Below are 23,867 nucleotides of genomic sequence, written 5' to 3' on the forward strand. Positions count from 1 at the left end.
CTTTGGGCAGGGGTAAAGAGTCCTATGGGCATCGGTTGCTTTCCTCTTCACTGTGGCAAACTACTGGACAGAAGCGACTTCAGAGAAGAATTTATTTTGGCTCACAATTTAGAAAGTGGCAGTGCAACATAGCGGGGAAGGCATGGCACTGGGAGCAGGAGGTGGCCAGTCACAGTTGCATTCCCAATTAGGAAGCAGAAAGCAATGAATGCCAGTATCCAGTTATCTTTTTCTTTTCTCCTTTTTATTCAGTCTGGAATCTTGCCCCATGGGTCTTGCCTCCTCAGTTAAAACTCTCTGAAAACACTATCATAGACATGCCCAGAGGTGTGTCTACTAGGTGATCTTGTATCCAGTCTAAACACACCCTCTCTTCACAGGCTTCTAATGCCCTGCCTACAGGGCTTTTTCTCACAGAGTATAATCCATGGACCATTCTGCAGCTGAAGTCTATGTTTCTCAAGACACACATTGCCTATTTGCTGAGGGATGAGCAACTACATGACTAAATGTAGGGTAGGAGATACAAACTTTAAAGACTGGCATACATACTGCTATTACCAAGTTCCAGATACCATGCTCAGATTAGTATATGAGCATGGACAAGCATACTGACTACATAGAAGATACAGTGCCCCTTGAATGTAAATATACCACAACCTCTGCTCTTGGAGCATTTTTTTTCAGTCTACAAGAGTTTATTGGTGGCTTCTCTTAGAAAAAGGCTTCCTTAGAGAAGCTAGTTTCATAGAAATGAAAGAAAGCTGAGATCCACAGAGAAAAGATGCTCATAACCACTCACTAGTAAGTGATAGAGACAGAAACCAGACTCAGGTCTCTCTGAGCCCAACAGTCCTATGATCTTTGCATTATGAGAAATTGACCTATTTATCTGTATACTCCTGATACAAGCCATCGGAGTTTCCTAGGGCGGCCAGAACCAATGACCAGAAATTTGATGGCTTATAATAACACAAACTGGGGCTGGGGAGATGGCTCAGTGATTAAGAGCACCGACTGCTCTCCCAAAGCTCCTGAGTTCAAATCCCAGCAAGCACATGGTGGCTCACAACCATCTGTAATAGGATCTGACGCCCTCTTCTGGAATGTCTGAAGACAACTATAGTGTACTCACATATAATAAATAAATCTTTAAAACACACACACACACACATACACACACACACACACACACACACACACACACACACACACACACACACACACGAGCCGGGCGTGGTGGTGCACTCCTTTAATCCCAGGACTCGGGAGGCAGAGGCAGGCGGATTTCTGAGTTCGAGGCCAGCCTGGTCTACAAAGTGAGCTCCAGGATAGCCAGGACTATACAGAGAAACCCTGTCTCGAAAAAACAAAAACAAAAAAAAAAACAAAAACAAAACAAAAACAAACAAACAAACAAACAAAAAAACCACACACACACAGTTCTGGAGGCCAAAAGTCTCAAAGCAAGCTGCTAGCAGGTTGATCCCTTCTGGGGAATAGGAAAATCTATCCCAGGCCTTCGTCCCACGTCTGGGTGAGGGTCAGCAATCCATGATGCTCCTCGTTGGGAGATGTACCATTCCAGTCTCTCCCTCCGTCCTCTCATGACTTTCCTCTGGGTTTCTCCCCAGGTCCATATTTAAATCACCCTTTCCTTTTTCTTAAAAAGATATTAATCATGAAGCTTAGAGTAACTCAGATGATTTCATCTCAAGAATGTTAATTACATCTACAAAGACCCTAATTCCAAGCATGACCATTTTCACAAGTACCAATGACTCATCTTCTGGGGGGCAAGGAAGATGCTTTTAATTTGCCTTATCACACACATATTTTGGTTACAAGTCCGTCTTTCATTGCTAACTAGACCAGGGTTCTCAACCTGTGGGTCTTGACTCCTCTGGATGTCAAATTACCTTGTCATATGGACACCTAAGACCATCAGAAAATAGAGATATTTACATTAGGATCCACAGTAACAATTAGTTATGAAGTAGCAACAAAATAATTTTATGGTTGGGGGGTCGCCACAACATGAGGCACTGTATTAATGCTGCGGCATTAGGAAGGTTGGGAACCAACGAACATCTCACTCTGAAGCAAGAGTTTCAGAACTGAATGCAGACAGCTTGGGTATCAGGTAACCTTCCAGAACACTGAAGAACACTGGCTTACCAAAATCAGGATTACAACACCAACCCAGCCTTCCCTGTCTCTTCACTAATTCTGACGGAAGTTTTGAGTGAAGGGGTTTTTTGTTGTTGTTGTTGTTTTGTTTTCCTCTCCAAATTAAGCCACCTCCTCCTACGGAACTCCTGTTCCCATGACTGCCAAGCTGTCACAAGGTGGAAGTGAAAGCGACTCAGCAGATCTGAAATAGTCATACATCTGCCAAATGCCTTTGGTCAGCATCCAGATTTCTAAAGTGGTTGGTTTTGATACCATTGTCCAACTGAATTTGACCTTGGGCCTACTTTAAGTGTCCCTCCATGGCCCTTTTGAAATGCCCACCCCTTCGCCCACATAATAATATTGACTGAAAAGTGATCTTCCTTGAGACTTACAGAACCCAGAACATCTGGTTTGCCTTGTTAACATCCCTGTTTTGCCTTCACATCTATGAATATGTCTGTTGAAAAGGAACTACAGGAGCAGATCTAAGAGGCCAAGGTCCATAGTGATGTTCCAGAAGAGAGAGAGGAGGCATGTGCCTTGGGTGATGAAGACCCCACAGAGCATACAGACTTTCTTCCCTGACTTCCCTTAACTTCTCTGGAGATCCCTTAGTAGCCTTGATCCAACCTGAAGATGGAGCTCTGTAGGACCTTTGTATGATGGTCATCCCTCGTATAAATATAACCCTGGCTACTTACTCTGAGCACCCGACTATTCCCCTTTGAACTCTGTACCATACCTTAATTCTGCTAACCTCCAGGGAAGGAGTGGGACCAGTGCCTCTGAATGCTCAGTCTGCACAACTAGGGTGAGACCAGATAGAGAAAGGTGGAAATGATGCTGCCCCACACCCTTTGGGCTTGCTTGTTTTCTACTCTTTCTCGGTATCTTGGTAATGAAAGAAAAGAGAATTACCTAAACCTGTATTTGTTCAGAATAAAAGCAAGAGTTCAAATGCATATATTAAATATCCATCCATCAAAATGAAAATTGCTATAGTGATTGCAGATTATTCTATGCACAGAGGAAAAACTCACCTATTATTACTACTCATAGGCTGCACTGATTCACTTTAAATATTTATGAATATTTTTTACACTTCATCAATATATAAACCTATCATTATGAAACCTTTTCATAACTCTTCTTTCTCTGACTAAGAAAATACTCCTGTTTGTGATACTGACTCATTTAGAATTGACTTGGGTGCTACCAAGGAACAAAGTAACTAGATCTGTTTCCCAATCTGTCCTACCTGCCCATTCCCACTATAAAATGCAGCACATTGCAAATTGTCATGAGCTGTTTAAACTCGCCAGGAAGCTGGTTTTGAAAGCCGGGTAAGTCCCCCCACCCCTGCTCCTCCCCCATCTCTCTCTCTCTCTCTCTCTCTCTCTCTCTCTCTCTCTCTCTCTCACACACACACACACACACACACACACACACACACACACTTCAGATTTAAGCATGATCATTTCTTAATGTCCTCTGAGGTCCCTTTTCCAGGGACAAGGGCTGGCTCCCTGGCTTTGTAATAAAGAAAAAATGCGTCAAGGATATTAAAACATTGTGTGCCTGAGAACAGATAAAAGGAAAATCCCTTTCCAACAGATTACTCTTGTTTATCCCATGGTATAAAAATGCCCATGGTGGAACCAAGAAGCCAATTTGTCCATAGAGAGACACCAGGATGAGGACTCCAGAGTATCTGTGTCTTCCCCAGTAGATTTTTAAGCCTACTTTGATGAAGTTGCCTTTGTTTCCCAGTCAGGCTACTCTGGTCCTCTTTGCTGGATGGTGTATGCATGACTTTTGTGATGTTTTACTATCTATCATCTTCATATTTGCTCTCTCTCTCTCTTTCTCTTGTGACATGGTTCAAACTCATTCATTTGAAACTGAAAGAATGGCTTCCAAAGATGATTCTCTGTACTGTCCTAGGCACACATCCCACAAACACAACTACATGATATCGTTTCCTTCAGAGACTACAAACTGGCAATACCTGGATTTTTAAAAAGATTCTAGGTCTTTTGTATCTTTAAAAATATTTATCTAAAAATTAAGAGGACACATATTTCATATAAGATATGAACACCTTCCTCTGTATGAGATAAAAAATCTGATGACTTCAAATCTAATAGGGACACCATTTTAGGCAGGGCAATACATCTAATACAGTGCAATTCTCGCCCACCCCTGTTGTCTCTCTAACACTGAGAATGAAGGTCCACTATCATCAATATTGCTTTCCTTTTCTTCTTATCACAGATACATATTCATCCATAAAAATGTCTTTATTAAAAATGAGAACTGGGCCAATAAGATGGCTCAATGAGTAAAGGTGCTTGTGGGCAAGCCTGGACTCAATCTCTAGGACCCATATGATAGCAAAAGAGAACCCACTCCTGCAGGTCCTCTGACCTCCACACTCTTCCTGTATCCCATGACAACCACACACAAACACACAAAAGTAAATAAATGAAAACTTTTTTAGTGGAATGAAAATAGAAACTCAGAGGTTATCCGCTCCTGATTTTCTCTAACATTAGCTACCATTCTCATACATCGATGCTACAAATCATGGTACTTCAGCAGGCTGGTTTGAACTAAAGAGAGCCTCACAAGCAAGATGTCTCTCCACTCCTCCCCATTCTTTCTCTCAAAGCATGGGAAACAAAGATCTCTGATATAGTGGTTTGAATGAGATGTCCCACAGAACCTTGGACATTTGAACACTTGGTCCCTGTCTCATTACTGTTCGAGTGTATAAACCATAGAGACAGCATGACCAAGGCATTTTAACTCAGGGCCTGCTTACAGCTTCAGAGTTTCAGAGGGTTACTTTATGATCATCATGGCAGGGAATATGGCAGAAGACAGACATGCACTAGAGCAGGAGCTGAGAGCTCACATCCCATCCATAAGCAGCAGGCAGAAAAAGAGAAAAAGTATGACTTGGCCTAGTGTGAGCTTTTGAAACCTCAAATTCCATTCTTAATGGCACACCCCTTCCAACAGGGCCACACCTCTGGGTCCTTCCCAAATAGGTCTACTAACTGAGACCCAAGCATTCGAGCATATTTGGGGTGGGGGCCTTCTCATTCAAACAACCACAGCCCTCAATTGATATCATTATTTAGGGAGGCTTGGGGAGTGCATCATTATTGGAGGAAGTAGGTCACTAGGAGCAGACTTCGACACTTCAAAGCCTGCACCATTTTCAATGTGCCCCTGCCCTCTTTGCTCTGTGATTGAGATTTAAGATCTGAGCAATCAGCTTCCTGTTCCTGCTGCCATGTCTTTGTTCCACCATCACAGATTCTTACCCTCTGGAATCATAAATCTAAATAAACTCTTTCTTCTTTAAGTTGCCTTAGACTCTGCAACAGAAAAGTTACAAATACACCTATGATGACTTACTGTGATTTTCGACTCAAAAATGGCTTTGTTAACATTCGAGTCTTAACTGAGTAGAAAAGTGTTGCAGGATATTTGACCACACTGTGAACCCAAGGCTCAGTCCTAGCACATACCTTTAATTCAAGAACTTTCTATTTATGGTAAACAAGATTGAATAAGGCAACCATAGGTCAAGAGTAGAACAAGCAATCAGCTGACAGGGAATAAACACAGGGAAAAAAAAACAGAGAAGTGAGGAGAATGAGTAGAGAGGGACACGAGAAGTAGGAAGGAGGGACATTAGGTCTGAAAGTGTGGAGGAGAAGGGACGTTCTCCTTCTAGGATATCAGCTGAGGAGGACGGTCAGCTGAGAGCTTTCTCTGCCTCTCTGAGCTAGTAGGCTTTCACCCCCACATCTAGTTCCTGAGTCTTCATTTGGTAGAATCAAATGACTGGGACATTGTTTAAAAATAACAGAAAAGTACTAAGTCTATCCTGTAACATCTGTCTGCTGAACCAAATAAGGGACAAAAAATGAGAAATTCATCAGCTTCAGAAGACCTCTAGGAACTGGATACCAACTTCACTCTGTCCAATACAAACCCAAGCACCTGAGTGACACCGTCCTTCATGTCTTGGCCTGAAGAAATGAAGCACTTTGACTCCCTTTCTTTACTTTTGTCATGTGAGTACAAATCTCTGCTCCCCACAACTGCAGCCTCAGTTTCCACCCAAGATCTCACATAACTCAAGTAAGTTTTTTCAGAATTGTTGTGAACCTGTCCCCATGATCTCATAAAACAGGAAATTTAACCCAAATGAAACAAAACTAGGGCTGATGCTCCAGCCAGAGGAACATCGCTGCAGGCTGTTTTCTATCCTTTGTGCCCTCCCATTTCCCTTAAAGATCCTACATTTGCAATCTAAATTGCTATGGTTCCCATTTCCTTCCCCTTGTCCAGATAGCACATGAGACAACTAAATCATTGTGTCCCCAGGATCTCTCTTTCCTAGGGTGTCTTGTGCACGTAATGATCTTGTGTGTATTTTCTCTTGGTCATCTACTGTCAGTTTAGTTCAGCATTTAGCTATAAAATCTCCAGAAGAGGGAAACAGGTTGGCGAGGTGGCTGAGTAGGTTAAAAACACTTGTCACACATCCCTGATGATCTGAGTTCAGTCTCCAGAGTGTATGCAAAATAACCTTGATCTGGCGGCTCTATAAACACAGCCCTGATACCTCTGTGGTGAGATGTGGAGGTGGTGAGAATATAGCATTACTGTTACAGTACAGTACACAATTAGCCATGGTACAGCAACAGAAACAAGGGAGGCCCTGCCTAAAATACAAGGTGTGAGAAGGCTAAGCTGATTTCATGAAAGGCTTCAAATTGGCAGTTTAAGAGAGGAGGCCTAAATCTCTGTTTCCAAAAACTGGGCAATTCCAGACAACTTGATGCCTCAGAAGCTGCCCTGCCCCCTGGCCTGAGACAAGGACAATGGGTCAGCAGCAGTTTTCCAGACTTTCTTAGCTACTTCCTCAGCAACAGTTTCCAGACTTCCCAAGCAACAGATTCCAGATCTCCCTAGCAACAGTTTCCAGTTCCTATGCCCCAGTAATGGAATGTCCGTAGAGATGGACCCAACAGATTAAGATAGAGGTCACCTACCCCAGAATTCTCCAATGTGCTTTAAATCAGGCCTGTGAGCTCATTTGGTTGTCTATCTTGGTAATGGGAGACCCCAGCATGCTGGAGATCTACAGAATAAAACACTCTTTGCATTTACATACTATTTGAGTCTGGGATATCATTCTTCAGCAAATCATAGAACCTTATAGGTAAAAGAAGAGTCAACTCCCAAGACATAGTCCACTAACCTCCACACAAATGCTATGGTATGTGTGAACACACACACATACACATACATACACACATGCACAAATAAAATGAATAAAAGCAAATTTTAAACAAATATTGAAGAAGGAGAGGGGAAGGAAGAACAGGAAGTTCCTTATGCCCCTACCAAAATGGCATTTGAATTTGTGTCTAATTTTCCATATGGATTAGAATCAAATAACTGGTTGGGAGGGTTAGGTTTGAGACAGATTTCACTATGCAGATCCTAAGTTCATGGAAAAAATGAAAATAATTATAATACCTACTTTATAAGCTCACATGAGCCTTGGAACACACATACACACATACATACATACATACAGAGAGAGAGAGAGAGAGAGAGAGAGAGAGAGAAATGCTTACAAGTTCCTGAGTGGCAGGAATATCTTTGTTATCATAATTGGCCCCTTTAATAACACTTGAGTTTACACTAATGAAGTGACACAGAGTAGAACCTCTAGCCTGCTTTTTGGCAGGACAGTCAACAAGAAGACCAAGTGACCAGAGGCTGGAAATCTCCTTCCTATGTACTTCTCTCCACGATATAGATGGAAGCTCATTAATTGAGAATTTAATGAGTTTACAGGATCTTGAACACTAGAGATGCTCCATTTTCCTCCTGTCCTGTGGCCCATGTGTCTTTTTGTTATATAGCAATATTCTCCTAACTGAGACATTCTACCTAGGAGGAAGGCAGCTAAGAAATATACAACTCCAAAGTCCCTGCAAATCCCTGAAGCTTACAAGATTCATCAGGCTCTTCCCTATCCAAGATCATATAAGCCATAAGAACTGCTAGACATCAATTTCCTGGTGTTGCACTTGGGGAACTATTCACCTTGTTTTTTGAGACAGCGTTTCTCATTGGCCTGAGGCTCACTGATTTAGCTAGGCTGGGTAGATAATGAGTCCTAGGGAGCCACTGTCTCTACCTCACCAGCTCTAGGATTATACACACATGTCAACACATGAAGCTTTATTACCTGGATCCTTGGGGTCAAACTTAATGCTCTGCATTGCAAAGAAAACACTTTAATAACTAAGCTATCTACATAATCCATGAGTCATGTTACCTAAGCCGTCTACACAATCCATTAGTCATGCTACTTATATCAAACTATATCAACAATAATGACAGTGCCACTGTATTTTAATGCCACCTAATTTTGAGTTATCTCTATTTTACAAATTTCTCCTTGTAAAACTATTCTTGGGACTAGAGAGAGAATTAGAACAGTGGTTAAAGACACTTGTTGCTCTTGTGGAGGACCTGGGTTCAATTTCTAACAGCCACATGGTAACTCACTACCATATATAACTCCAGGTCAAGGGGATACAGTGCCTGTCTCTAACCTTTGCAAGGACCAGGCAGTGCATGCATATGGTGCACAAATATACATGCAGACAGAACACTCATACACATAAAAAAGGAATATTTTTAAAGATTTTAGTGTGTGTGTGTGTGTGTGTGTGTGTGTGTGTGTGTTCTTTCCTACTCCCTGCCCCCATTTATCTAGTACTATAACCTAAAAAAAAAAAAACACTCCTCACTGAGTGGAACACTAGCTGTTGGGTTCAACAATTGCAGGAAAAGCAACTATGTAAACATGAGTCCCAGGACTCCCTAATCGCTAATCTTCCATCACTTTCCAAAGCCTAGAATAGCTAATGATCTTCAGATAGCACTGAAGTGCAGACCAAGGTCTCACTAGTCTTGTTGTTTAATTAAAAGTGGGATAATGTTTAACTTGTAAGAAAACAATGTGTTGATCTGAAGAATTACAGAAATTGGCCTCAGAGACAAAGTCAACTGTCAACACAAGGACTTCAAAGAAGAGAAAGAAGAACACAAGCCCTGGCTGAGAAGACCCCTCCAGTCATGTGATCTTCCCACCCACTGTTCCCTGCATTCCTTTTCTTCTCCATAAAAGTGCTCTTTTGTTCCTGTGTTCCTTGAAATAGTCTTTGTTTAGCGGCCAATAACCCTTCTTGGGGGGGGGGGGGGGAGCCCTTAAAAAAACCTGTTTTCTATCCTGCAGCTCTGCCACTTAAGTGTGGGTTCTCAAGAAGTGAGTACACAGATGAGTCTGGTAAAGACAGGAAATGTGGGCTGTTGAGAGTGCTCAGTGTTTTTAGAGTGCTTTCGGTGCAACCATAAAGACCTGAGTTTGATTCTAAAATGATCCACACAGGACAGTTATTGACAAGCATGCTAATTAAGCCAATTAAAAACTTTAGAGGATTACTTCTACCAGAGACCCTACTAGGCATGGAGTGAATCAAGGGAGAATTGATGGTGTCTAAAGTCTACCTCCATCCAATAGGCTTATCTATTATAGGCTCATTTCTCATCTGATTAGGGTCATAGCACCCAAGGCAGCAGTCCCTCCCACCTGACTCCTATCATCATTGGACTGCATAGCATGGTGGCAAGCAAGTGTCTATGGCCCGCCTGTGCCAGAGACTGGAGGGCATGTCTTTGGGTAGCATAGTGGTCCTCTGTCTGTCTTCCTCTTCCCACACTGCACTGCCTGGATTTGATTTGATTTTTATGAATCCTATGCATAAAACAGCTGTGGCCACCAAGCCAGGCATCAAGCTAGGATGAACAAAGGACTGCCATCTGGTCTGCCCCTGACTGATGTAAGAACACCACCACCACCAAGGTGACTCTTTTTGCCCATTGCCAGGAGGAAGATATGGTCTTAAACAAGGCAACAAGGCAGGCAACCTTCTGTGGTAGGTTGAATAAGAATGGCCTCCATAGTTTCAGATATCTGACTACTTAGTCTCACCAGGGCCACTATTTAAAAGGATTAGGAGGTATGGCTTTGTTAGAGTAAATGTAATACCATGGGTAGGCTTTGGGGGCTAAAAAGCCCATGCCAAGCCCAGTCTGTCTGTCTGTCTGTCTGTCTCTCTCTCTCTCTTTCTCTCTCTCTCTCCCTCTCTCTCTCTCTGACTGCTCTCCCCCCCCCCTCTCTCTCTGACTGCCTGCATGCTGCCAGGCTCCCTTCCAAGTCCATGATAATATGATAATGAACTAAACCTCTGAGGCTATAAACAAGCCCCCAGTTAATGCTTTCTTTCATAAGAAAAGACACATTGGTCACAGCTATACAGTGGTGACTAAGATATCTTCCAAACATAATCACAGAGGGGTAAATTCTGCCTTATAAAAGGTAAGTTTTGCCTTAAGAATGGCCAGGGGTAAAAGCTTGGTCCAATTTCCACTGGTTTTCAAAATTAATTTAGAAAGGGTGGACTTAATATTCCTGTTCATGTGTTCAACCTTTCCAGAGCTCTGAGGTCAATAGGTCCAATGAAGCTTCCAGATTACAATTAAGGCTTTACTGACCATTGGAGCTATGGGCAAAATGAAGGCAGGTCCATTATCTCATCCAACTGGCAGTAGCAGCCTAAGCCTAGGAATAATCTAACTCTTAACCACTGCCATGGCAGTCTCCCTCTGGATAACAAGGGCTTCCACCACTCTTGCAAAGTTGTCCACAAACACTAACAGATAATTATATCCAATGTAAATGGGCCTCATCTCTATGAAACTGACTTCTTATTTTCTACCAGGGGCTGGTCCCCTCACACGAATGATGAGGGCCAATTTCGCCCCTTGCCTTGGATTGACTTGTATACAAGAGAGACATTTAGAGGCAGCCTGCTACCTCTCAGAGATGCAGAATCTGGTGCCTGGAATATAATGATTCAGTTATCCTGATGGTACCCAAATGGGTAGCCTGGAGCAGTTGGCACACCAAAAGCCATCCAAGGGCCTCAGGGAGGATAATTCTTGAGTTGGATTCTAGGAGCTGGCCTTATTCTCATCTTCCTGGGAATAGGTGGTTTGGGGAAGGAGCCATGGATCAGGCAAAGCAATGGGCAAGCAGCTCTACAGGCATCCCTGCTGCTTTTCAGGCTGCACAATCTTCCCTCCAATCTCCTTGCCTTCAGATGTGTTACTATGTGATGTCTCTTGTGATGACTAAAAGCCACCTCCTTGAAGAATCAGACCACTGTAAGGAAAGTGAGAGTTTTTTTCTGTTTTTAGCCTTTTTTTTTTCTTCAGCAATCAATAGGTTTCTATCTTTATAAAGCATGTCGTGGGAATGAAGGATATCAAAATATACCTGCAGGCTGTATAAATGCTTATTTATCTGTCCTTTCCCCAACACAAGGCTTGATTGAGAGCAATCAACTCTGCCTTCTCAGCCTTCTGTGCCATATGGCAAGTCTTGTACCATATGGTAGTGCCCACAGTGGCCCACTGTATAGTTACTGCTGCTCCAGCTTTCCTCCTGGTTGATGACCAGGTTTTTTCTATTGGTAAACAGATTGGCCTCTGCTTCAGGCAAGGGAATGTCCTGGAGATCAGGGCAATTGGCCTGAGAAATGTCCAGCAAGTCCTCACAGTCATGGAAGGGGACCTTGGGATTGTCATCAAGCATCATTGTCACAGAGTAGAGACTTTGTATAGCAGCAGAAGTGAGACAGCATTGAAGAAGCAACAGGCTCTCATACTGAGTGATTCTTGGACATTTGGCATCTATTGGCATTTGTCCATTTTATGATGGTTTTAACAGCATGAAAATCATTAAATTCAGATTCTGGTCCAGCGTAAGTTTGTCAGCTTCCTTCCCCAAACCAGGAAGAGGGCTCCTATCCCACACCACCACCTAAAAAGAATCTCCCAAATCTCAAGGATATCCCAAATCCTTTGGGCCTCTTTCTCTTTTCTCAGAATCAAAACTGAATTCAGTATGTGGACTTCCTTCCTAAAAGTGTTAGAAGGACTCTGGTTCTGTATAGGGAATATAGCAGTCACTCCAGACATCAACAAACTCAGTGAGAGAGTGGGGCCCTAGAATGTTTTTCAGAGAGCATCTCCCTCTAACCTCTTCCAGCCTGTCAAGGCCAAGAGTGAGGCTGAGTCCCACAGATCAAGGGGGATCTCGCTGGGGCCTCCAGTTAAATTATTCACATAAGATAGTTACTGGCAACCACACTGATTAAGCCAGTTAAAAGTTTTAAGCTTTTTTTCTTATTGATGGCCAGACCAAGAGTGGATTTGTACCTCTGAAAAGTCTCTTGGTGTCCAAGCTCAGGAGTACAGAGTTTTTAAAGGCAAAAACCGCAAAGACCATAAGTTACACCAAAATTAGATGAGGGTTAGAGTAACTCTGAAACATTCGTTTCTGATAGAGTATACCAATTAGATAATAGCATACCAGATGTTTAAAGATATATCTTTTCTAGTTATTTTAGTTTACATTGATTATTTTGGTTAATGCATCTGGACATGTTCAAGGCCATGGAAATCTCAAATATGTTACTAAGGTAGATATAACTGTTGTGGGGAAAAGGGTAGAGAGCTGAGAACTGTCTAAGCAAACACAAAATGGGGTCAAAACAAAACTGTAGTCATTTGAACTCCAACACCTATGTAACAAATGGAGCATTTCTTTTCTTTTTTTTTCCATTTTTTATTAGGTATTTAGCTCATTTACATTTCCAATGCTATACCAAAAGTCCCCCATACCCACCCACCCCCAGCCCCTACCCACCCACTCCCCCTTTTTGACCCTGGCGTTCCCCTGTACTGGGGCATACAAAGTTTGAGTGTCCAATGGGCCTCTCTTTCCAGTGATGGCTGATTAGGCCATCTTTTGATACATATGCAGCTAGAGTCAAGAGCTCCGGGGTACTGGTTAGTTCATAATGTTGTTTCACCTATAGGGTTGCAGATCCCTTTAGCTCCTTGGGTTCTTTCTCTAGCTCCTCCATTGGGAGCCCTGTGATCCATCCATTAGCTGACTGTGAGCATCCACTTCTGTGTTTGCTAGGCCCCGGCATAGTCTCACAAGAGATAGCTACATCTGGGTCCTTTCAATAAAATCTTGCTAGTATATGCAATGGTGTCAGCGTTTGGATGCTGATTATGGGGTGGATCCCTGGATATGGCAGTCTCTACATGGTCCATCCTTTCATCTCAGCTCCAAACTTTGTCTCTGTAACTCCTTCCATGGGTGTTTTGTTCCCAATTCTAAGGAGGGGCATAGTGTCCACACTTCAGTCTTCATTCTTCTTGAGTTTCATGTGTTTAGCAAATTGTACCTTATATCTTGGGAATCCTAGGTTTGGGGCTAATATCCACTTATCAGTGAGTACATATTGTGTGAGTTCCTTTGTGAATGTGTTACCTCACTCAGGATGATGCCCTCCAGGTCCATCCATTTGGCTAGGAATTTCATAAATTCATTCTTTTTAATAGCTGAGTAGTACTCCATTGTGTAGATGTACCACATTTTCTGTATCCATTCCTCTGTTGAGGGGCATCTGGGTTCTTTCCAGCTTCTGGCTATTATAAATAAGGCTGCTATGAACATAGTGGAGCATGTGTCCTTCTTACCAGTTGGGGCATCTTCTGGATAAATGCCCAGGAGAGGTATTGCTGGATCCTCCGGTAGTACTATATCCAGTTTTCTGAGGAACCGCCAGACTGATTTCCAGAGTGGTTGTACAAGCCTGCAATCCCACCAACAATGGAGGAGTGTTCCTCTTTCTCCACATCCACGACAGCATCTGCTGTCACCTGAATTTTTGATCTTAGCCATTCTGACTGGTGTGAGGTGGAATCTCAGGGTTGTTTTGATTTGCATTTCCCTGATGATTAAGGATGTTGAACATTTTTTCAGGTGCTTCTCTGCCATTCGGTAGTCCTCAGGTGAGAATTTTTTGTTCAGTTCTGAGCCCCATTTTTTAATGGGGTTGTTCGATTTTCTGAAGTCCACCTTCTTGAGTTCTTTATATATGTTGGATATTAGCCCCCTATCTGATTTAGGATAGGTAAAGATCCTTTCCCAATCTGTTGGTGGTCTTTTTGTCTTATTGACGGTGTCTTTTGCCTTGCAGAAACTTTGGAGTTTCATTAGGTCCCATTTGTCAATTCTCGATCTTACAGCACATGCCATTGCTGTTCTGTTCAGGAATTTTTCCCCTGTGCCCATATCTTCAAGGCTTTTCCCCACTTTCTCCTCTATAAGTTTCAGTGTCTCTGGTTTTATGTGAAGTTCTTTGATCCACTTAGATTTGACCTTAGTACAAGGAGATAAGTATGGATCAATTCGCATTCTTCTACATGATAACAACCAGTTGTGCCAGCACCAATTGTTGAAAATGCTGTCTTTCTTCCACTGGATGGTTTTAGCTCCCTTGTCGAAGATCAAATGACCATAGGTGTGTGGGTTCATTTCTGGGTCTTCAATTCTATTCCATTGGTCTACTTGTCTGTTTCTATACCAGTACCATGCAGTTTTTATCACAATTGCTCTGTAGTAAAGCTTTAGGTCAGGCATGGTGATTCCACCAGAGGTTCTTTTATCCTTGAGAAGAGTTTTTGCTATCCTAGGTTTTTTGTTATTCCAGATGAATTTGCAAATTGCTCCTTCTAATTCGTTGAAGAATTGAGTTAGAATTTTGATGGGGATTGCATTGAATCTGTAGATTGCTTTTGGCAAGAGAGCCATTTTTACAATGTTGATCCTGCCAATCCATGAGCATGGGAGATCTTTCCATCTTCTGAGATCTTCTTTAATTTCTTTCTTCAGAGATTTGAAGTTTTTATCATACAGATCTTTCACCTCCTTAGTTAGAGTTACGCCAAGATATTTTATATTATTTGTGACTATTGAGAAGGGTGTTGTTTCCCTAATTTCTTTCTCAGCCTGTTTATTCTTTGTATAGAGAAAGGCTATTGACTTGTTTGAGTTTATTTTATATCCAGCTACTTCACCGAAGCTGTTTATCAGGTTTAGGAGTTCTCTGGTAGAATTTTTAGGGTCACTTATATATACTATCATATCATCTGCAAAAAGTGATATTTTGACTTCCTCTTTTCCAATTTGTATCCCCTTGATCTCCTTTTGTTGTCGAATTGCTCTGGCTAATACTTCAAGTACTATGTTGAAAAGGTAGGGAGAAAGTGGGCAGCCTTGTCTAGTCCCTGATTTTAGTGGGATTGCTTCCAGCTTCTCTCCATTTACTTTGATGTTGGCTACTGGTTTGCTGTAGATTGCTTTTATCATGTTTAGGTATGGGCCTTGAATTCCTGATCTTTCCAAAACTTTTATCATGAATGGGTGTTGGATCTTGTCAAATGCTTTTTCTGCATCTAACGAGATGATCATGTGGTTTTTGTCTTTGAGTTTGTTTATATAATGGATTACATTGATGGATTTTCGTATATTAAACCATCCCTGCATCCCTGGAATAAAACCTACTTGGTCAGGATGGATGATTGCTTTAATATGTTCTTGGATTCGGTTAGCAAGAATTTTATTGAGGATTTTTGCATCGATATTCATAAGAGAAATTGGTCTGAAGTTCTTTATCTTTGTTGAATCTTTCTGTGGTTTAGGTATCAGAGTAATAGTGGCTTCATAAAATGAGTTAGGTAGAGTACCTTCTATTTCTATTTTGTGAAATAGTTTGTGCAGAACTGGAATTAGATCTTCTTTGAAGGTCTGATAGAACTCTGCACTAAACCTGTCTGGTCCTGGGCTTTTTTTGGCTGGGAGACTATTAATAACTGCTTCTATTTCTTTAGGTGATATGGGACTGTTTAGATGGTCAACTTGATCCTGACTCAACTTTGGTACCTGGTATCTGTCCAGAAATTTGTCCATTTCATCCAGGTTTTCCAGTTTTGTTGAGTATAACCTTTTGTAGAAGGATCTGATGGTGTTTTGGATTTCTTCAGGATCTGTTGTTATGTCTCCCTTTTCATTTCTGATTTTGTTAATTAGGATTTTGTCCCTGTGCCCTTTAGTAAGTCTAGCTAAGGGTTTATCTATCTTGTTGATTTTCTCAAAGAACCAACTCCTCATTTGGTTAATTCTTTGAATAGTTCTTCTTGTTTCCACTTGGTTGATTTCACCCCTGAGTTTGATTATTTCCTGCCGTCTACTCCTCTTGGGTGAATTTGCTTCCTTTTTTTCTAGAGCTTTTAGATGTGTTGTCAAGCTGCTAGTATGTGCTCTCTCCCGTTTCTTCTTGGAGGCACTCAGAGCTATGAGTTTCCCTCTTAGAAATGCTTTCATTGTGTCCCAAAGGTTTGGGTACGTTGTGGCTTCATTTTCATTAAACTCTAAAAAGTCTTTAATTTCTTTCTTTATTCCTTCCTTGACCAAGGTATCATTGAGAAGAGTGTTGTTCAGTTTCCACGTGAATGTTGGCTTTCCATTATTTATGTTGTTATTGAAGATCAGTCTTAGGCCATGGTGGTCTGATAGGATGCATGGGACAATTTCAATATTTTTGTATCTGTTGAGGCCTGTTTTGTGACCAATTATATGGTCAATTTTGGAGAAGGTCCCGTGAGGTGCTGAGAAGAAGGTATATCCTTTTGTTTTAGGATAAAATGTTCTGTAGATATCTGTCAGGTCCATTTGTTTCATAACTTCTGTTAGTTTCACTGTGTCCCTGTTTAGTTTCTGTTTCCACGATCTGTCCCTTGATGAAAGTGGTGTGTTGAAGTCTCCCACTATTATTGTGTGAGGTGCAATGTGTGCTTTGAGCTTTACTAAAATGTCTTTAATGAATGTGGCTGCCCTTGCATTTGGATCGTAGATATTCAGAATTGAGAGTTCCTCTTGGAGGATTTTACCTTTGATGAGTATGAAGTGTCCCTCCTTGTCTTTTTTGATAACTTTGGGTTGGAAGTCGATTTTATCCGATATTAGAATGGCTACTCCAGCTTGTTTCTTCAGACCATTTGCTTGGAAAATTGTTTTCCAGCCTTTCACTCTGAGGTAGTGTCTGTCTTTTTCCCTGAGATGGGTTTCCTGTAAGCAGCAGAATGTTGGGTCCTGTTTGTGTAGCCAGTCTGTTAGTCTATGTCTTTTTATTGGGGAATTGAGTCCATTAATATTAAGAGATATTAAGGAAAAGTAATTGTTGCTTCCTTTTATTTTTGTTGTTAGAGTTGGCATTCTGTTCTTGTGGCTCTCTTCTTTTTGGTTTGTTGAGGGATTACTTTCTTGTTTGTTCTAAGGCATGATTTCCGTCCTTGTATTGCTTCTTTTCTGTTATTATCCTTTGAAGGGCTGGATTCGTGGAAAGATATTGTGTGAATTTGGTTTTGTCGTGGAATACTTTGGTTTCTCCATCTATGGTAATTGAGAGTTTGGCTGGGTATAGTAGCCTGGGCTGGCATTTGTGTTCTCTTAGTGTCTGTATAACATCTGTCCAGGCTCTTCTGGCTTTCATAGTCTCTGGTGAAAAGTCTGGTGTAATTCTGATAGGCCTTCCTTTATATGTTACTTGACCTTTCTCCCTTACTGCTTTTAATATTCTATCTTTATTTAGTGCATTTGTTGTTCTGATTATTATGTGTCGGGAGGAATTTCTTTTCTGGTCCAGTCTATTTGGAGTTCTGTAGGCTTCTTGTATGATCATGGGCATCTCTTTCTTTATGTTTGGGAAGTTTTCTTCAATTATTTTGTTGAAGATATTAGCTGGCCCTTTAAGTTGAAAATCTTCATTCTCATCAATTCCTATTATCCGTAGGTTTGGTCTTCTCATTGTGTCCTAGATTTCCTGGATGTTTTGAGTTAGGATCCTTTTGCATTTTGTATTTTCTTTGACTGTTGTTTCGATGTTCTCTATGGAATCTTCTGCACCTGAGATTCTCTCTTCCATTTCTTGTATTCTGTTGCTGATGCTCGCATCTATGGTTCCAGATCTCTTTCCTAGGGTTTCTATCTCCAGCGTTGCCTCGCTTTGGGTTTTCTTTACTGTGTCTACTTCCCTTTTTAGTTCTAGTATGGTTTTGTTCATTTCCATTACCTGTTTGGATGTATTTTCCTGTTTTTCTTTAAGGACTTCTACCTGTTTGGCTGTGTTTTCCTGCTTTTCTTTAAGGGCCTGTAACTCTTTAGCAGTGCTCTCCTGTAATTCTTTAAGTGACTTATGAAAGTCCTTCTTGATGTCCTCTATCATCATCATGAAAAATGTTTTTAAATCTGGGTCTAGATTTTCGGTTGTGTTGGGGTGCCCAGGACTAGGTGGGGTGGGAGTGCTGCGTTCTGATGATGGTGAGTGGTCTTGATTTCTGTTAGTAGGATTCTTACGTTTGCCTTTCGCCATCTGGTAATCTCTGAAGCTAGCTGTTATAGTTGTCTCTGTTAAGAGCTTGTACTTCAGGTGACTCTGTTAGCCTCTATAAGCAGACCTGGGAGGGTAGCACTCTCCTTGGTTTCAGTGGGTAGAGTATTCTCTGCAGGAAAGCTCTCTTCTTGCAGGAAGGTACCCAGATATCTGGTGTTCGAACCGGACTCCTGGCAGAAGTTGTGTTCCACTCACTAGAGATCTTAGTATCCCGTGGGGAATCCCGTATGGGCCCTTGTGGGTGTCAGGTGACTCTGCTGGCAAGGAAGCCCGGGGCTCGAGTGGAGCGGAAGGGGCTTTTGCCCCGGGTCAGGCCCGGGTAGTCTGCTTCCCTATGTACCACAGTCTCAGGTTCCGCGCGATTGGATTGGGGCTGGCGCTGTGTTCCACTCACCAGAGGTCTTAGGATCCCGTGGGGAATCCTGTGTGGGCCCTTGCGGGTGTCAGGCAACTCCGCTGGCCAGGAAGCCCGGGGCTCGAGTGAGCATTTCTTTTCATGAACGCCTACAATGACTACATCGCTGAAGAAGTTGAAGATAAATGGGTTGCTGAGGCTTGCTGGCTGCCAGGCTAGGGGGGAAAGTGAACTCCAGATTCAGAGACATACTTTGCCTCAAAAATAAGGCAGAGTGGGGCTGGAGAGATGGCTCAGGGGTTAAGAGCTCTGGACATTCTTCCAGAACTACTGACTTCAAGCCCGATAATCACATGGTAGCTCACAGCCACCTAAAACGGGATCTGTAGCAAACACATAAGTAGATGCTCACAGTCAGCTATTGGATGGAGCACAGGGCCCCCAATGGAGGAGCTAGAGAAAGTATCCAAGGAGCTAAAGAGATCTGCAACCCTGTAGGTGCAACAACATTATGAACAAACCAGTACCCCGGAGCTCTTAACTCTAGCTGCATATGTATCAAAAGATGGCCTAGTCAGCCATCACTGGAAAGAGAGGCCCATTGGACACGCAAACTTTATATGCCCCAGTACAGGGGAACGCCAGGGCCAAAAAAATGGGAATGGGTGGGTAGGGACGTGGGCGGGGGAGGGTATTGGGGACTTTTTGGATAGCATTCTAAATGTAATTGAGGAAAATACATAATAATAAAAAATATTAATAAATAAATAAATAAGACAGGATCTGATGCCCTCTTCTGGCATGCAGGTGTATATGCATAGAATATATAAATAAAATAAAGCTTGCATGCAATGACATGGACAAGAGATTACCCCTTGCCACTTGTGGCAGGAGGGAGAGCTGGCCCCTAGGTCCTTAGGTATTAACGGAGGGAGTTTCATTTTGGCTAAGAGCTCCACAGTCATTTACTCCATTCTTTGACCAATTATGAGGCCTTATCTGCTTCCCAAAGAAAAAATGAAGCCTCTCTGACCAAGACTGAAAGCTGCCCAGATTTATGCATAAAACAATAAATGTTCAGAAGGCGATTTGACCACATTTAGCCAAACATTAGTAGGTTCTTCCCTAGAGTCTATGAACTCCCCAACCATAGGCTTTTGACCAGGTTAAAGTACTAGGCATGAAACACCTATAAAGTCAGGTCATCATTGTACCAATGTGCATATCTTGCCTAAAGGCTGGTGTTGTAGCACATAGGGCCCAGCACTGGGAAAGATCAGTGAAGTCTTTCCTCCCCCAGCAGCCTGCACAGCACCTCCCAGTGCTGTGGAAAATAACCAGAGGGGAGGGAGTCTCTCTGACCTGCAACTAAACCTCATTTTTATTGTTTAACCATATAAACCGAATAATAGGAATTGGTACTAAAATATGTAACCGTTTTCATTAATTCTTCAAGTTTCCACTACAGTTCTACAAAGATTGATGCTAAATGTAACTAGAATCCCCTTAAGCAACTTTGTTTCCCTCTGTTTTGTTCCTCTCCAAAAATATGCATTTAGAATTAATTTCCCCTCCGTGGTCCAAAAAAAAAAAAAAGAAATCTTTGTTTAAATGGTTAAGGATTTATGGCAGAGCGGGAGCTCACAGGGAAAGAAGACATGAGCCTAATACAAAGGAATGTGCAAACATCAGTCATAGTATAATAAAGAAGGAAACATGGGCAGATGTTAGCTTCAGATGCATAGAGCCAGCCCATAAGTACCCTGAGCAGGAAGTGCATGGGCATGGGCCAGAATACAGCCAGATATGGTATCTGCTTTGGAAACAGCTTAAACACTATCTAGCAGAACAGAAAGGTCCCTAGATCTCAGCCATGACAAGTACTGAAATCTAAGCCCACCGGAAGAGCTAGGGCCTTCTGGTCCCTTGTAGCCAATGTTTTGAACTTCAGAATAATTAAATCACAGTCTCCAGGGAGCCCCAGGCCAATGCTAGACTTTATATTGAATGATCTGATAAGACCTCATGAAACCAATCACCTCAAAATGTGCAATATTTTTAATGTGTAAGTTCTATTTTTAATGATCAAGCAATGTATGATGCAGCCATACCTCCTCTTTGCCTGAGACTGTTTGGGGGAGAACAGTAAGGCTCAGAAATGACATCTCATAGAGCAAATATGATTTGGGTTGTCTTTTCCTGAACATTTAATAATTCTTGGATGTTCTAGATGCCCTCATGGAAACAGAGGTATTACAACAATCAATTCCAAGTTTCAAACAGGGCCACTAGAGAGGCACTGCTCCTGTTACCATGAAGATTATAGAAAGTTCAGAGGCTAACAAGAAGCAGAGTTTTTGTCACCATGCCAATACCTGGCCTGCTTTCAAACATACTTTGCCTTTATTAGATTCATCTTCTAATATCTGAATTAAACCCCATTAGATGAAAAGACTCAGGACAACCTGGGAAAGAAACTAAGTGTGTTCTCCTGCTTTTAAAGTGTCTACTTATCAGGCTGGGGAAATGACTCAGTGGTTCAGAGCACTGACTGCTCTTCCAGAGGACCCAGGTTCAATTCCCAGCACCCACATTGCAGCTCACAACTATCTCTAAGTCCCATTCCAGGGGATCGGACACCCTCTTCTAGCCTCTGCAGGTACTGTCTGCACATGGTACACAGACAAAATACCCATATGATAAAATAAAAATAAATAAAATCTCAATAAATAAAGTGTATATTAAGGGATCAGTGGTTAGAGTGCTCACTACTCTTACCAAGGAGTCAGATTTGGTTCCCAGTACCCACGTGTGAGCTCGCACTGCCTGTAGCTCCAGTTCCAGCAGATCCAATGGCCTGTTCTGGCCCTCCTCAGGACTTGCACATACATGGTACACGTAAAAATATGTAGGCACGCATATACAGAATAATAATAAATAAATCTTTAAAGTGAAAGATCAAAAAAGCATAGAAAATCAAATTACTGAAAAATGTAAACTAGCAACGTATATGCCTTAGCAGAATGGCAAAGGGTTCCAAAAGTAAACCAAAGACAGACTTAGACCAAGCAAGACTTGGAGGGCAAATAATGTGAAATGCATGCTAAAAACCCTGGTCTTTAAGCCTGACTTCAGCACTCACTGCCTGGGTAGCCCTGGACGGTAAGTAATGCCATCAGACCAGACAGATCAGCTGAAAAACTCCTTTCTGCCTTTGGCTCAGTACCCTGCCCTGCCCCCGTCTCTCCATACTCCCCTCACACAGACCCTCTCCCTTTCCCTCCCTCACTCTCTTTCCTCCCCTTCTCCCCTCTTTCTGTCTTCCTTTATTTCCCCCTTCCTGCTTTCTTCCTTTTCTCAGTAGCGACCTGAAGAGCCAGCATCTTAGCCAGCAGAAGACCGGCAGGTACAAAGAGCCTCGACCAAGTTTGTTACAGCTGGTCCCCACTAGAACTCTGAAGTCCCTTGAAGCTAGAGAATGACACGACATTTTTATTCATTTAAATTTTCAAAACTATTAGCAGAATCATGCCATCAGTTCACTTAGAAAAGCAAACATTACCTTTTTTTTTTTTTTTTTTTTAATCAAAGGCGGGTTTCCTTTTCTAGAATTCTAATCAAGTAAGCCGTATATAATGAGTGCATGGTGAGCTGCCCTCTTCTGTTCGTAGGCAGGCAGTGCAGGGCAGGCGGCAAACGTTAGCTCTGCGCAGGGCTTCACAAGGTAATGTGGACACAGCAGGATTTTAACATCTAGAATATTCCTACTGACCTCCAGCAACTGGAATATCCCGTTATGCCGAGTGGCTCCTCTTTGCCAGTTAAGAAGTACCCGTTCCTCTCTAGGGTGGCTGACCAGCGAGCTCTCTGGACCTGCAAAAGAATCTTCTCTTCCCGGTGAAGTAGAAAACATGACCTTGGGCTAGTGGCTCTAAGCCTGATTTCCCTGGGCTACTGAAGGAACTCACCAAATGTGTAAACCATGTGCCTCCCCCTTGTTGCTCCCTTTCTGTGTGCTTTGTCTTCACACTCACTGCCTAGAAGCTCGGAAAATGAAGCCAAACTGCTAACGTGTTCACACTCCCGCCAGCACCTTGCCACATGTGCCGCCCCACCATAACTTCCTCCGTGTCAGCGTGCAACTGACAGAGCAGTCAAGAAACAGACAAGCAAGGGTACGGGACCAAGCAGCTGCTGCCGGTTGCGTCTGGGCAGGAAGGAAATGCAAAGGAAAAGGGAAACTGAGGCCACTGAACCATCAGCAGAAGCTTGGGGCTAACGCTCCAGTCAAGACAGAGTTCTTCCATTGTAAGCCCAGTTGGTTGACTTCTTTTCTCAGTTACTCTCATGACCTTTCTTCCCCAGAGTCCACTGAGGTGTTTTCATAAGGGCTCCTTATTCCTGGAACACACTTTCCTGTGACTATCACCAACTCTAACGCCTTTTCATCTTCTTTACTATATAAAGCCATTCCACCTAATGCCTTAAGACCGTTAATCTTGACAGAGATCAAAGCCAATTGCATTTGCTTTAAAAACATATTTAAGTCGTCTCCAAAACCAAATATCTTTAACATTGAAACCCCATCCTTGGATCAGAAGAAAGTGCTGGAAAGCTTTCTGCCTCCCAGCCGCACCAGCTAGATTCCCCAGTTGATACAAGTGCCTACTAGGAGAAAACAAGAGTCTACAGAACCTCTCAGCACGCAATGTGTTGAATCTACTAAGTGATCCTGCTTATTAGTTAATTAGAAAGGCAGCAAGCTTAAAAGGGACTGGGGAGATGGCTCAGTGGGTAAGAGTGTTGTTCAGTAAAGCATAAGGACCTACGTTTAAATTCCTAGCGCCTATGTACGG

General features: G+C 42.4%; 1 long non-coding RNA gene and 1 other non-coding gene across 2 annotated transcripts in view; both read right to left on the bottom strand.

Annotated features, from left to right (window-relative positions):
• Window positions 1-23,867, bottom strand: part of Gm42201 — an 88,777-nt gene that overhangs the window by 57,593 nt on the left and 7,317 nt on the right. The gene's annotated exons all lie outside the window — the stretch shown is intronic.
• Window positions 10,028-10,173, bottom strand: LOC115489828. The gene has a single exon (XR_003954780.1). It is a non-coding gene; the product is annotated as a small nucleolar RNA SNORA48 (small nucleolar RNA).

Source organism: Mus musculus, chromosome 3 (assembly GCF_000001635.26).
Source record: "Mus musculus strain C57BL/6J chromosome 3, GRCm38.p6 C57BL/6J".
NCBI lineage: Eukaryota > Metazoa > Chordata > Mammalia > Rodentia > Muridae > Mus > Mus musculus.